At 56.0% G+C, this 13,435-nt stretch overlaps 1 protein-coding gene across 1 annotated transcript in view; it reads left to right on the top strand.

Moving 5' to 3' along the window:
- The first annotated feature begins 78 nt into the window (after positions 1–78).
- LOC137362203 (protein kinase C alpha type-like) overlaps positions 79–13,435 on the top strand; it is a 59,668-nt gene continuing 46,311 nt past the window's right edge. Inside the window, exon 1 of the mRNA XM_068026654.1 lies at positions 79–107. The gene's annotated coding sequence lies outside the window, so the exon portion shown is untranslated. The remainder of the gene's footprint in view (positions 108–13,435) is intronic.

The raw sequence follows: 13,435 nt of genomic DNA, 5'->3' as shown, positions 1-13,435 counted from the left end.
TAGGGTGCAGGGAAATGGGGTTTACAGCTGCACGTGAGCAGACGTTTTCAATTCTCTCTTCACTTGACTCCACAGGGGGTTCGGAAAGCAAGGTTTTCAGTGTCAGGGTAAGTGAATTTCATTCCTACATCGCTGTCCCTCCCTCCGTCAACAGAGCTGTTAACCAACAACAACTAAACACCCGAGCCCTTCAAACACTCCCCAGGACAGGTACAGCACGGGGGGGTTAGATACAGAGTAAAGCTCCCTCTACACTGTCCCCCATCAAACACTCCCAGGACAGGTACAGTACGGGTGGGTTAGATACAGAGTAAAGCTCCCTCTACACTGTCCCCATTAAAACACTCCCCAGGACAGGTACAGTATGGGGGGTTAGATACAGAGTAAAGCTCCCTCGACACTGTCCCCCATCAAACACTCCCCAGGACAGGTACAGCACGGGTGGGTTAGATACAGAGTAAAGCTCCCTCTACACTGTCCCCATCAAACACTCCCCAGGGACAGGTACAGTACGGGGGGTTAGATACAGAGTAAAGCTCCCTCTACACTGTCCCCATCAAACATTCCTCGGTTAAGTACAATCAGGGGATAAACAAAAAAAAACAAAAAAAAAAAAAAACGGGTGGGTTAGATACAGAGTAAAGCTCCCTCTACACTGTCCCCCATCAAACACTCCCAGGACAGGTACAGTACGGGGGGGTTAGAGACAGAGTAAAGCTCCCTCTACACTGTCCCCCATCAAACACTCCCCAGGACAGGTACAGTACAGGGGTTAGATACAGAGTAAAACTCCCTCTACACTGTCCCCCATCAAACACTCCCCAGGACAGGTACAGTACGGGGGGTTAGATACAGAGTAAAGCTCCCTCTACACTGTCCCCCATCAAACACTCCCAGGACAGGTACAGTACGGGGGGTTAGATACAGAGTAAAGCTCCCTCTACACTGTCCCCCATCAAACACTCCCAGGACAGGTACAGTACGGGGGGTTAGATACAGAGTAAAGCTCCCTCTACACTGTCCCCCATCAAACACTCCCAGGACAGGTACAGTACGGGGGGTTAGATACAGAGTAAAACTCCCTCTACACTGTCCCCATCAAACACTCCCCAGGACAGGTACAGTACGGGGGGGGTTCGATACAGAGTAAAGCTCCCTCTACACTGTCCCCCATCAAACACTCCCCAGGACAGGTACAGTACTGGGGGGGTTCGATACAGAGTAAAGCTCCCTCTACACTGTCCCCATTAAAACACTCCCCAGGACAGGTACAGTACGGGGGTTAGATACAGAGTAAAGCTCCCTCTACACTGTCCCCATTAAAACACTCCCCAGGACAGGTACAGTACGGGGGGTTAGATACAGAGTAAAGCTCCCTCTACACTGTCCCCCATCAAACACTCCCCAGGACAGGTACAGTACGGGGGGTTAGATACAGAGTAAAGCTCCCTCTACACTGTCCCCATCAAACACTCCCCAGGACAGGTACAGTACGGGGGGTTAGATACAGAGTAAAGCTCCCTTTACACTGTCCCCCATCAAACACTCCCAGGACAGGTACAGTACGGGGGGTTAGATACAGAGTAAAGCTCCCTCTACACTGTCCCCCATCAAACACTCCCCAGGACAGGTACAGTACTGGGGGGGTTAGATACAGAGTAAAGCTCCCTCTACACTGTCCCCATTAAAACACTCCCCAGGACAGGTACAGTACGGGATTCGGGAGATGATTTGTTTATGAAGTGTGTTGTTGCAGGACATGTTAGTGTTTTCTCCAACATGACCCTGATAGTTTGACTGATACTCTCTTCGCTGCTATAGTAACGCATGCTCTTTGACTATTTATAGTGGCTGGCCTGTTTTTTTTTTGCCGTGTGTACTGGCTCTCAGGGAGTTTCCTTAATTCCTGCAATTAAAACCAGCTCGACAACCAAAATTCTACATTCGCTCAGACTGCAATTAACCTACTTACTGAATTGGCACTCACCATCCAAGAGAGTTTTACTCTGTTTTTTTTTGTCCAAGGTGGCCTTTATTCCTCAGGCCCCCTTTATATACATATTTACAGTTTTAAAATAACTTTATTAAAACAGATAAATAAACAAAAAACTCAAATTAAAATGCCATTCTCGGCGTCGACGATGCACTCCAGTCCCTGCGGTGCCCACCGGTCGCGGAAGGCCTCAAGCGTACCGGCGGACACCGCATGCTCCTTCTCCAGGGACACCCGGGCGCGAACGTAACCTCGGAAGAGGGGCAGGCAATCGGGGAGGACGGACCCCCCGACGGCCCGCAACCTGGACCTGTGAATTGCCACCTTGGCCAGGCCCAGGAGCAGACCGACGAGGAGATCCTCCTCCCGGCCCGAGCCCCTCCGCACCGGGTGCCCAAAGATCAGGAGCGTGGGACTGAAGTGCAGCCAGAATTTGAGGAGCAGCCCCTTCAGATACTCAAAGAGGGGCTGCAACCTCGCACACTCCGTATAAATGTGGAACACGGACTCGTCCAGGCCGCAGAAAGTACAGGAGGCCTGGGAGTCCGTGAACCTACTTAAAAGCCTATTGCACGGGACTGCTCTGTGCAGCACCCTCCACCCCAGGTCCCCGATGTAAAGGGGGAAGACTCCCGCGTAGAGAGACCTCCATCGGGGTTTCCCCTCGCCGCCAGATGGCAACGCGGACCGCCAGGGCGTGTCCGGCCGGCTGACGAGGGCGAGGAAGTGGAGAGTGTGCAGGAACAGCCCGTACAGGAAACCCCTCCGCGCCGATTGGAATGGCACGGAGGGCATTTCCGAGAGGCGGCTCGGGTTGTGCGGGACCGGCTCCCGAGGAGGGTTTCGGGGCCTGGGTCCGATGAGCAGTTCCGGCCGAGCGGGGGTCAGCTCGGCCGGGATCGCTCCGCACTCCCGAGCCCCCTCGCCACCCGCAGTGAGGGACGTCCCGGGGGTTTCGGCTACTCCTCCGCCCGCCGGACCGTCCCCGGAGTCGGCCGCCCGGACAGCCGAGGCGCTCTCCTCCGCCGGCGGGGGAGCGCCCTGACTGGAGGCGACCATGTTCCAGACTCGGAAAAGATCCCGGTAAAAGACAGGCAACTCCCTCAGAGAGGCGCGGCTAACGGACTTCACCGGGAGCTGCGTGTCGTCTTGAAGGCAGTGACACTGGCGGAAAAAATACGTCGCCAGCGCACACCATCTGGGAGGACGCTCGACGTACAGGTATCTCTGCAGGGTCCGAAGGCGGAGAGTCGCAGCCTGGGTGCGGACGCACACCAGCGACTGACCGCCCTCCTCGATCGGGAGACTCAGGACCGCGGCAGAGACCCAGTGTTTCCTCTTGCCCCAGAAGAAATCGACGAGTTTCTTCTGGATCTTGGTGGCAAATACAGGGGGCGGGGCCAAAGTGACCAACCGGTACCACAGCATGGAGGCCACCAGTTGGTTTATGACCAACGCTCGGCCCCTGTCGGAAAGCACTCGGAGCAGTCCTGTCCAGCGCCCCAGCCGAGCGGTGACTTTCGTCTCCAACTCCTGCCAGTTTGCCGGCCAGGCTTCCTCAGCGGGGCTAAGGTGGACTCCCAGATAGAGGAGGTGCGTGGTGCTCCACGCAAAAGGTGTCATCTCCTCCGGCAGGGAGTCCACCCGCCACTGACCCACCAGGAGTCCGGAATACATTTCTCCCAATTGATCCTCGCGGAGGACGCGGCAGAAAAGGTCTGCTGGCAGTCGCGCATCCTCCGCAAGTCAACGGGATCTGTGATTGCGAGGAGCACGTCGTCGGCGTAAGCCGAGAGGACGACCCGCATGGCCGGCTCGCGCAGAGCCAATCCCGTCAACCTCCTGCGAAGCAGGCACAGGAAGGGCTCCACGCAGATGGTATACAATTGGCCGGACATGGGGCACCCCTGACGCACTCCTCTCCCAAATCGAAGGGGCGCCGTCAAGGACCCGTTAACTTTGACTAGACACTCTGCGGCGGCGTATAAAAGTCGGACCCGGGCCACGAAATGCGGCCCGAGTCCGAAAGCGCGCAGAGTTCCGAAAAGGTAATCGTGATCCACCCTGTCGAACGCCTTCTCCTGATCGAGGGAGAGAAAGGCGACCGACTGACCAGTCCTCTGGGAAAGATGGATCAGGTCCCGGACCAGGTGGATGTTGTCCTGGATGGACCGGCCCGGGACCGTGTAGGACTGGTCGGGGTGGATCATGTGGGCCAGCACGGAGCCAGGCGGGTAGACATAGCCCGGGCAAAGATCTTATAATCCGTGCTGAGGAGGGAGACCGGACGCCAGTTTTTAAGCAGGCGGAGATCGCCCCTCTTCGGCAGCAGGACGATGACCGTCCTGCGCCACGAGAGGGGCATCTCCCCGGTCGCCAGGCTTTCCCCAGGACCTGCGCGTAATTGTCCCCCCAGGACGTCCCAGAACGCCCTGAGGAACTCCATGGTCAACCCATCCAGCCCTGGGGATTTGCCCCTCGAGAGCTGGTGGAGGGCGCCAGTCAGCTCCGCCAACGTGAGCGGAGCCTCCAATCCTTTTGTGCCCTCCGGGCTGACCTGCGGCAGGTCCTCCCACAAAGCTCTGCGCGCATCCTCGTTGGACGGATCCGGAGAGAACAACGCACTGTAATAAGTACGGACCAGGAGGGCCCATTCCCTCCGGATCCGTGATGGAGGATCCGTCGTCGGCCAGCAGCTCGACGAGCTGCTTACGGGACCCCCCGCCATTTTTCCAGCGAGTAGAAGAAGGGTGAGGCGCGGTCCAAATCTTCCAGGATCTGGATCCGCGACCTCACGTATGCACCTCGGGACCCTATGAGCTGCAGGTCCCTCAGCGCGCCCTTCTTCTCTTTGTACGCCTGCCACAGGGCCGGGTCCACGACGGCATGACCGAGGCGGGACTCCAAGTCGAGCACCTCCCTCTCAAGGCACCCGATCTCGGCTTCCCGCCTCTTGGTCGACCCCTTCGCGTCCTCCTGACAGAAGATGCGGATGTGAGTCTTGCCCACATCCCACCATAGCCTCAAGGAGGGGAAGCCCCCCTGCTTCCTTCTCCAGTCGGCCCAGAATCGACAGAACGAGTCCCGAAATCGCACGTCCTCCAGCAGCCGGTTGTTAAAGTGCCAGTACGCGGACCCCGCCCTCGTGCGGAGCGGAGTGAACTCACCAGGCGGTGGTCCGAGCACGGCACTAGCCGCATGGAGGCCGCCGAGACGCGGGAGACGTACGCCTGCGAAATGTAGAGGCGGTCGATTCGCGACCCCCCTCCTCCAGACCTCCACGTGAAGGCGCTGGAGTCGGGATGGAGATTCCGCCAGAAGTCCAATAAGTTAAGGGAGCTGATCAGTCCCCTCAACTTCTCCACCGACGCTTGGCCGCACTGGGGACCGGAGCGATCCCCCACCTCGAGGGTGCAGTGAAAATCCCCCCCAAGGATGATGCACTCGCCGCTATCGATGGAGCTCAAGAGAGCGGACACTTCTTCAAAGAAGCGCGCTTGCAAAGCGCCGGGCCTGGGCGCGTACACGTTCACAAAGTGGAGCGGCACGCTACCCAGGCGAACGGCGAGGTGGAGCAAGCGGCCCGGCACTAGCTCCTTGACCCCCAAGATCTCCGGCTGAAAAGTCGGGGCCAACAAGATAGCCACCCCACTAGAAATAGGGGTGAGGTGACTCATGTAGACCCCACCCTGCCACTCCAGGAGCCAGGTGCTTCGTCTCCCGGAACGGTGTGGGTTTCCTGCAGAAAGCTCACCGCGTATCTCCCTTCCCTGAGGACTGAGAGATTGTGAAATCTGCAGTGAGCCCCTCTGCTGCCGTTGATGTTGAGGCTGGCTATGGTTATCTTCATGTCAAAGGTACTTAAAACCCGTCACCCAACACCTCACTGTGAGGAGGGAGTGGAAGTGCACCTGGCCTTCCACTCCCCCAGCAACCCATTGAGGAACACATTAAAACGGCGCCTCTCAACCAGTTTCACGTCCGCGCGCTTGCCTGCTATCTTAAGGGCGGCACGGACGGACTGTATGATCAGCGCCAGATTCGACCAACGGTCGAGGGCCAGCTGAACTTTATTGCGGCAACCCTGCAAGCCGCGAGGAAATCCCGGAGTTCCGCCGTGGGGATGAGAGGAGATTCGGTGGGAGGCACGAGGGACTCCACCACCTCACTGGCGATGGAATCAAGATCATCCTCCGTGCCCCGCACCGAATCCCCATCCTCCTCCTCACGATATCCAGGGGACGCGCCTCTCGATGTTTATTTCTCCTCCGCGCCTTCCTTCCACTTGGACGGTCACCCCCCTCCCTGCCGGAGGCCGTGAAAACCACAGCCTCCGGTACCGACTGAATGGTATCTGGTGGTGGTGTAGGGGGGGTGGGAGGAGGTGCAGCATCGCCACCCTGGGCCGCCGAGTTGGAGTTGGCAGCCGGGAGGTTGGGGCAGTTCTTACGAACATGCCCCACCCCCTTACAGACATGGCACCGCACCCCGTCCAAGGTCCAGAAGACGCGGTAGGCCGTCCCCTGGAATTCTACATTAAAGTGGCCCCTCTGTCACCTCCTCCCGCGCCAGCTGCATGAATAACTGGCGGCGGAAGGAGTACACGTGTCGGAGGCTGTTCTCCCGAAGACCGAGCGGGACTGGGGTGAGCCCCGTCTTTACCTCCCCCAGATGGTGCAGGTGGGAAGGAGGAGCTCACCAGGAATGAAGGGCGGGACATTGGATAGAATGAGCCTTTGCGCAGTGGCCTCCAGGGGGTCCACTGGCAGAAAGGTCCCGCCCACGGTGAGCCCCTTGCTCAGAGCCAGGGACACCGCCCGCTCGGTCTTCAGGAAAAACACTGCCTTCCCGTACATTTTAGAGGCTGCAACAATGGCCGAAGGGCCGACAACCTCGGCCATTGCTTTCACGCATGCCTCTATAGTCATGTTCGGGTGGACGTAGCTCTTGACCCCATGCTTCATTGTTAATAAAGCAAACGGTGACGGGGCAACAGGTGCAGCTGCAGCAGCCGCAGCAGCATATGAACGGGAAGGGCCCCGCCACCGGCGAAGAGGGGCTTGCCATGGGGTCGCAGAGCTACGCCCACACCCCAAGAAACAAAGCACACGACAGTTTTCTTTAACACAAACAATATGATGGGGGATGTGGGGATGGGAGTAGAGGAGGATGGGGCTGAAAAGGACAAGGAGAGGAGAGGATAGGTGGTCGAGTGATGGAAGAGAGAGAACAGCTGCGAGGATGTTACAGTTCACTTGGTGGTTGGAGCACCTTCCTGCAGAGTCGACACTCCACTCTTCCAGTTAGGGGAGGGTTCTTCGCCCGGGTCGGTGAGAGCCGCCCGGTTCTCTCCCTTTTCTGTTGTTGTGTAAGGATTTTCTTCAGCCGGGCAGCTCAGCCGTCCCGAGCCACACAGTTGGGGGTGGGGAAGGAGCCCCTTTTGTGCAGGATGGCAGATAAACACAAGAGCTGGTACAGGGGCTCCCTATAGAATTTGGCAGCCCCACCCCTGGATCTTCCGTGCCTTCTCCCTCCCCCAACAGTCCAAACAACCAACAGTTCTCTGGTGCTCCAACACCCACCTCTCCAAATGACTTGCAGGTCTTCTTAATCCTTGAAAAAGTGCAACAGTTCCTCAGTAAATGCAGCTGTCTCCACTCTATCATCACCTCTTTGCAGTTATTCCACTCTCCTCTCCCCAGTTGCTGCAGTCTCCACTCTCCACTCTCCACTCTCCACTCTCCACTCTGCAATTGCTGCAGCACAAGGTGCAGCTGCTCCCCTGATTGCTGGCAGGAAGTGCTCCAAATTGACCAGCCAATCCCAGTGCTGTACCTGTCCTGGGGAGTGTTTGATGGGGGACAGTGCAGAGGGAGCTTTACTCTGTATCTAACCCCCCCGTACTGTACCTGTCCTGGGGAGTGTTTGATGGGGGACAGTGTAGAGGGAGCTTTTACTCTGTATCTAACCCCCGTACTGTACCTGTCCTGGGGGAGTGTTGATGGGGGACAGTGCAGAGGGAGCTTTACGCTGTATCTAACCCCCCCGTTTTTTTTTTCTCATTTAATAAGGATTTATTTGCAACATAGTCAGTTATCTCTGGAGAAGCTGTGCTTCTCACTTAACCACAGAAATATCAGAACACAGCTGCCAGCCAGGGACACAATGAAATACCAGTAATGAACCTGTCCAGTATAACAGTGACAACTTGGAGCCACTGGGCGATTACTTGTTTCTGATTATTTGCAGTTACCAGATGACAATCAATCATTTCAAATGAATCTCGATAAAACTATTTCAACAGAACTTAAGAAAATGTCAATGTATAAAAAGCATTATAGAACAGATATTTCCCATGTCAACTAAAGCTTTCACGCAAGAACTGAATCACTTCACTGGAAAGAAACTGGAACAAATATTGAGAAACGCACACTACAGTTTACCCACGTTTTGAGAAAGCAGCTTAGAAATCTAATTGCGGTCTTTTGTCTTGACACATCCGTCTTGGGAACCTGTTATGTTCTTCTATAATCTTTAAATTGGCCACGGGATACCATGCCAGCATCTCACAATCTTACAGCCCACACCTTTTGCCGGAAGAAAAATCATCTGCTTGATGGTGGCTCATTGTGAGCAGGACTTTGACAAGACAAACAAGTGCAAAGTAGATTTTCGGCAGCTAAAAATTTGAGCAGCAAGAGAAATGTTTGAGATATAAATGTGAATAAATGTTATGTCCGATTCTTTGTTGTAAAAAAAGTATTGACTGGAGTATCTCATCAATTAAATCATGTAATCGTAATGACTGCACATTTTAAAGGCTGGAAACTGTGGAAAGGAGAACACTCGAAATGGGAGCTTCACCCAAGTACTAAGCAGTGTGGATAACCCCCGTACTGTACCTGTCCTGGGGAGTGTTTGATGGGGGACAGTGTAGAGGGAGCTTTACTCTGTATCTAACCCCCCCGTACTGTACCTGTCCTGGGAGTGTTTGATGGGGACAGTGTAGAGGGAGCTTTACTCTGTATCTAACCCCCGTACTGTACTGTCCTGGGGAGTGTTTGATGGGGGACAGTGTAGAGGAGCTTTACTCTGTATCTAACCCCCGTACTGTACCTGTCCTGGGAGTGTTTGATGGGGACAGTGTGGAGGGAGCTTTACTCTGTATCTAACCCCCGTACTGTACCTGTCCTGGGAGTGTTTGATGAGGACAGTGTAGAGGGAGCTTTACTCTGTATCTAACCCCCCCGTACTGTACCTGTCCTGGGAGTGTTTGATGGGGGACAGTGTAGAGGGAGCTTTACTCTGTATCTAACCCCCCCGTACTGTACCTGTCCTGGGAGTGTTTGATGGGGGACAGTGTAGAGGGAGCTTTACTCTGTATCTAACCCCCCGTACTGTACCTGTCCTGGGAGTGTTTGATGGGGACAGTGTAGAGGGAGCTTTACTCTGTATCTAACCCCCGTACTGTACCTGTCCTGGGAGTGTTTGATGGGGGACAGTGTAGAGGGAGCTTTACTCTGTATCTAACCCCCCCGTACTGTACCTGTCCTGGGAGTGTTTGATGGGAACAGTGTAGATGGAGCTTTACTCTGTATCTCCGGTACTCATGCTTTCCCCACAATCTTCTGCCATGTGGAGTTTGCGTCGGTTCACATTCAGACCCCTTGATGTGTCCATCTGCCCTTGGCAGCTTTCTCCCTATTGGCAGCTCAATGTGACGCCCGGGTACTTAACTAAGTGCCATTAGCAGGGCTGTGGGTAGCAATGAAATATTAACAGGAGCGCAGCAGGGACTGAGACATGGTGTGCAAAATGAAATTAATATCCAGGGCAATTAGTCGCAGGAGCATCGAGCAGAGAGACAGGTTCCCGGCTGGAGAGGAGAGAGAGAGACAGAGACAGAGACAGAGAGAGACAAAGAGAGAGAGAGACAGAGACAGAGAGAGAGCGAGACGCAGAGAGAGAGTGACAGAGAGAGCGACAGAGAGAGAGAGAGAGACAGAGAGAGAGAGAGACAGAGAGAGAGAGACAGAGAGAGAGAGAGAGAGAGAGAGAGACAGAGACAGAGAGAGAGCGAGACGCAGAGAGAGAGTGACAGAGAGAGCGACAGAGAGAGGGACAGAGAGAGAGACAGAGAGAGAGAGAGAGCGAGAGAGACAGACAGAGCGAGAGAGACAGACAGAGCGAGAGAGAGAGACAGAGAGAGAGACAGAGAGAGAGAGAGAAGAGACAGACAGACAGAGCGAGAGAGACAGACAGAGCGAGAGAGAGAGACAGAGAGAGAGGACGAGAGAGAGAGAGAGAGAGACAGACAGACAGAGCGAGAGAGACAGACAGAGCGAAAGAGAGAGACAGAGAGAGAGACAGAGAGAGAGAGAGAGAGAGAGACAGACAGACAGAGCGAGAGAGACAGACAGAGCGAGAGAGAGAGACAGAGAGAGAGACAGAGAGAGAGAGAGAGAGAGAGAGAGAGACAGAGCGAGAGAGAGAGAGAGAGACAAAGAGAGAGAGAGAGAGAGAGACAGAGACAGGAGAGAGACAAAGAGAGACAGAGACAGAGAGAGCGACAGAGAGAGAGCGACAGAGAGAGAGTGACAGAGAGAGAGAGAGGAGAGACAGAGAGAGAGAGACAGACTGAGCTGAGAGAGAGAGACAGAGAGAGGAGACAGAGAGAGAGACAGAGAGAGAGAGAGAGAGAGAGAGAGAGACAGAGCGAGAGAGAGAGAGACAGAGCGAGAGAGAGAGAGACAGACAGAGAGAGACAGAGAGAGAGAGAGCGAGACGCAGAGAGAGAGTGACAGAGAGAGCGACAGAGAGAGAGAGAAATAGAGAGAGAGGACAGAGAGAGACAGACAGAGAATGAGAGAAGAGACAGAGACAAAGAGAGAGAGACAGAGAGAGAGAGGAGAGAGACAGAGAGAGGGGGAGAGAGACAGAGAGAGGGGAGAGACAGAGAGAGAGTGAGAGAGAGAGAGGGGGAAAGCTGGAAGTTGTGTGAATGTTTTATCAGAGAAATTCAGAGTGAACAGCATCTCCTCAAGTGAATGTTTGATATCGTCCTGAGATTGGTAACGGATGTGCCCAGTGTTGGGTTATCACAGGTGGGCCTGCTGAAATTCCGCCGCATCCAGGGCAGTGTAATCAAACTGCTTGCCAGCCCACTCGCCCAACCATCAGGCGCCACCTTCCCCGCACTCCCACCTTCGCCCGCATATCGGCAAGCACTCCGCACCATCTAACGACGAGAACAATGCGAAAACCATAGCAAATCAGTCGCCACTGCGCCAAGAACTCTGCGACATAGCCGCACTCCGCACCTTCGCCCATCTGCGCCCAATCGCCACAATCGGAGCCCATCGTCCCCCAACTCCCATCTACTCCCCATAGCCCCACTCCCCACATTCGCAACTGAGCCACACCATCTCAGAACACAGAGGCGACACAACTGAGACCTCTCGCCCCACAGACGCACCTTCGCCCCACTCCCAACCGGCGCCCCATGTGCAGCTCACTCCCCACCGCCCCCTCTCCCCCACCCCACCTTCTCCCCATCTCCCCCACTCCCCACTTCTCCCCATCTCCCCCACTCCCACCTTCTCCCCATCTCCCCCACTCCCACCTTCTCCCCATATCCCTCACTCCCCACCTTCTCCCCATCTCCCCCACTCCCCACCTTCTCCCCATCTCCCCCCACTCCCCACCTTCTCCCATATCCCTCACTCCCCACCTACTCACCTTCTCCCCATATCCCTCACTCCCCACCTACCACTTTCTCTCATCTCCCCACTCCCCACCTTCTCCCCATCTCCCCCACTCCCCACCTTCTCCCCATATCCCTCACTCACACCTACCCACCTTCTCCCCATATCCTCACTCCCCACCGACCCACCTTCTCCCCATATCCCTCACTCCCCACCGACCCACCTTCTCCCCATATCCCTCACTCCCCACCTACCCACCTTCTCCCCGTATCCCTCACTCCCCACCTTTCCACCTTCTCCCCATATCCCTCACTCCCCACCTTTCAACCTTCTCCCCATATCCCTCACTCCCCACCTACCCACTTTCTCTCCATCTCCCCCACTCCCCACCTTCTCCCCATCTCCCACATTCCCCACCTGCTCCCCATCTCCAACACTCCCCATTTTCTCCCCGTATCCCTCACTCCCCACCTCCCCACCTTCTCCCCATCTCCCACATTCCCCACCTGCTCCCCATCTCAACACTCCCATTTTCTCCCGTATCCCTCACTCCCCACCTCCCCACCTTCTCCCCCTATCCCTCACTGCCCACCTCCCCACCTTCTCCCCTATCCCTCACTCCCCACCGACCCACCTTCTCCCCCTATCCCTCACTCCCCACCTTTCCACCTTCTCCCCAATATCCCTCACTCCCCACCGACCCACCTTCTCCCCATATCCCTCACTCCCCACCTCCCCACCTTCTCCCCATATCCCTCACTCCACACCTACCCACCTTCTCCCCCTATCCCTCACTCCCCACCGACCACCTTTCTCCCCATATCCCTCACTCCTCCCACATCCCCACCTTCTCCCGTATCCCTCACTCCCCACCTTTCCACCTTCTCCCCATATCCCTCGCTCCCCACCGACACCACCTTCTCCCATATCCCTCACTCCTCACCTCCCCACCTTCTCCCCGTATCCCTCACTCCCCACCTACCCACCTTCTCCCCATATCCTCACTCCCACCTCCCCACCTTCTCCCCATATCCCTCACTCCACACCTACCCACCTTCTCCCCCTATCCCTCACTCCCCACCGACCCACCTTCTCCCCATATCCCTCACTCCTCACCTCCCCACCTTCTCCCCGTATCCCTCACTCCCCACCTTTCCACCTTCTCCCCATATCCCTCGCTCCCCCACCGACCCACATTCTCCCCATATCCCCTCACTCCTCACCTCCCACCTTCTCTCCCCGTATCCCTCACTCCCACCTTTCCACCTTCTCCCCATATCCCTCGCTCCCCACCGACCCACCTTCTCCCCATATCCCTCACTCCCCACCTCCCCTCCTTCTCCCCATATCCCTCACTCCTCACCTCCCCACCTTCTCCCCATATCCCTCACTCCCCACCTCCCCACCTTCTCCCCATATCCCTCACTCCTCACCTCCCCACCTTCTCCCCATATCCCTCACTCCCCACCTCCCCACCTTCTCCCCATATCCCTCACTCCTCACCTCCCCACCTTCTCCCCATATCCCTCACTCCCCACCTCCCCACCTTCTCCCCATATCCCTCACTCCTCACCTACCCACTTTCTCCCAGTATCCCTCACTCCTCACCTACCCACTTTCTCCCAGTATCCCTCACTCCCCACCTACCCACTTTCTCCCAGTATCCCTCACTTTCCACCTACCCACCTTCTCCCCATATCCCTCACTCCCCACCTACCCACTTTCTCCCAGTATCCCT

Source organism: Heterodontus francisci, unplaced genomic scaffold, assembly GCF_036365525.1.
Source record: "Heterodontus francisci isolate sHetFra1 unplaced genomic scaffold, sHetFra1.hap1 HAP1_SCAFFOLD_544, whole genome shotgun sequence".
NCBI classification, from domain to species: Eukaryota; Metazoa; Chordata; class Chondrichthyes; order Heterodontiformes; family Heterodontidae; genus Heterodontus; species Heterodontus francisci.
This window is presented reverse-complemented; position numbering and strand designations above follow the sequence as displayed.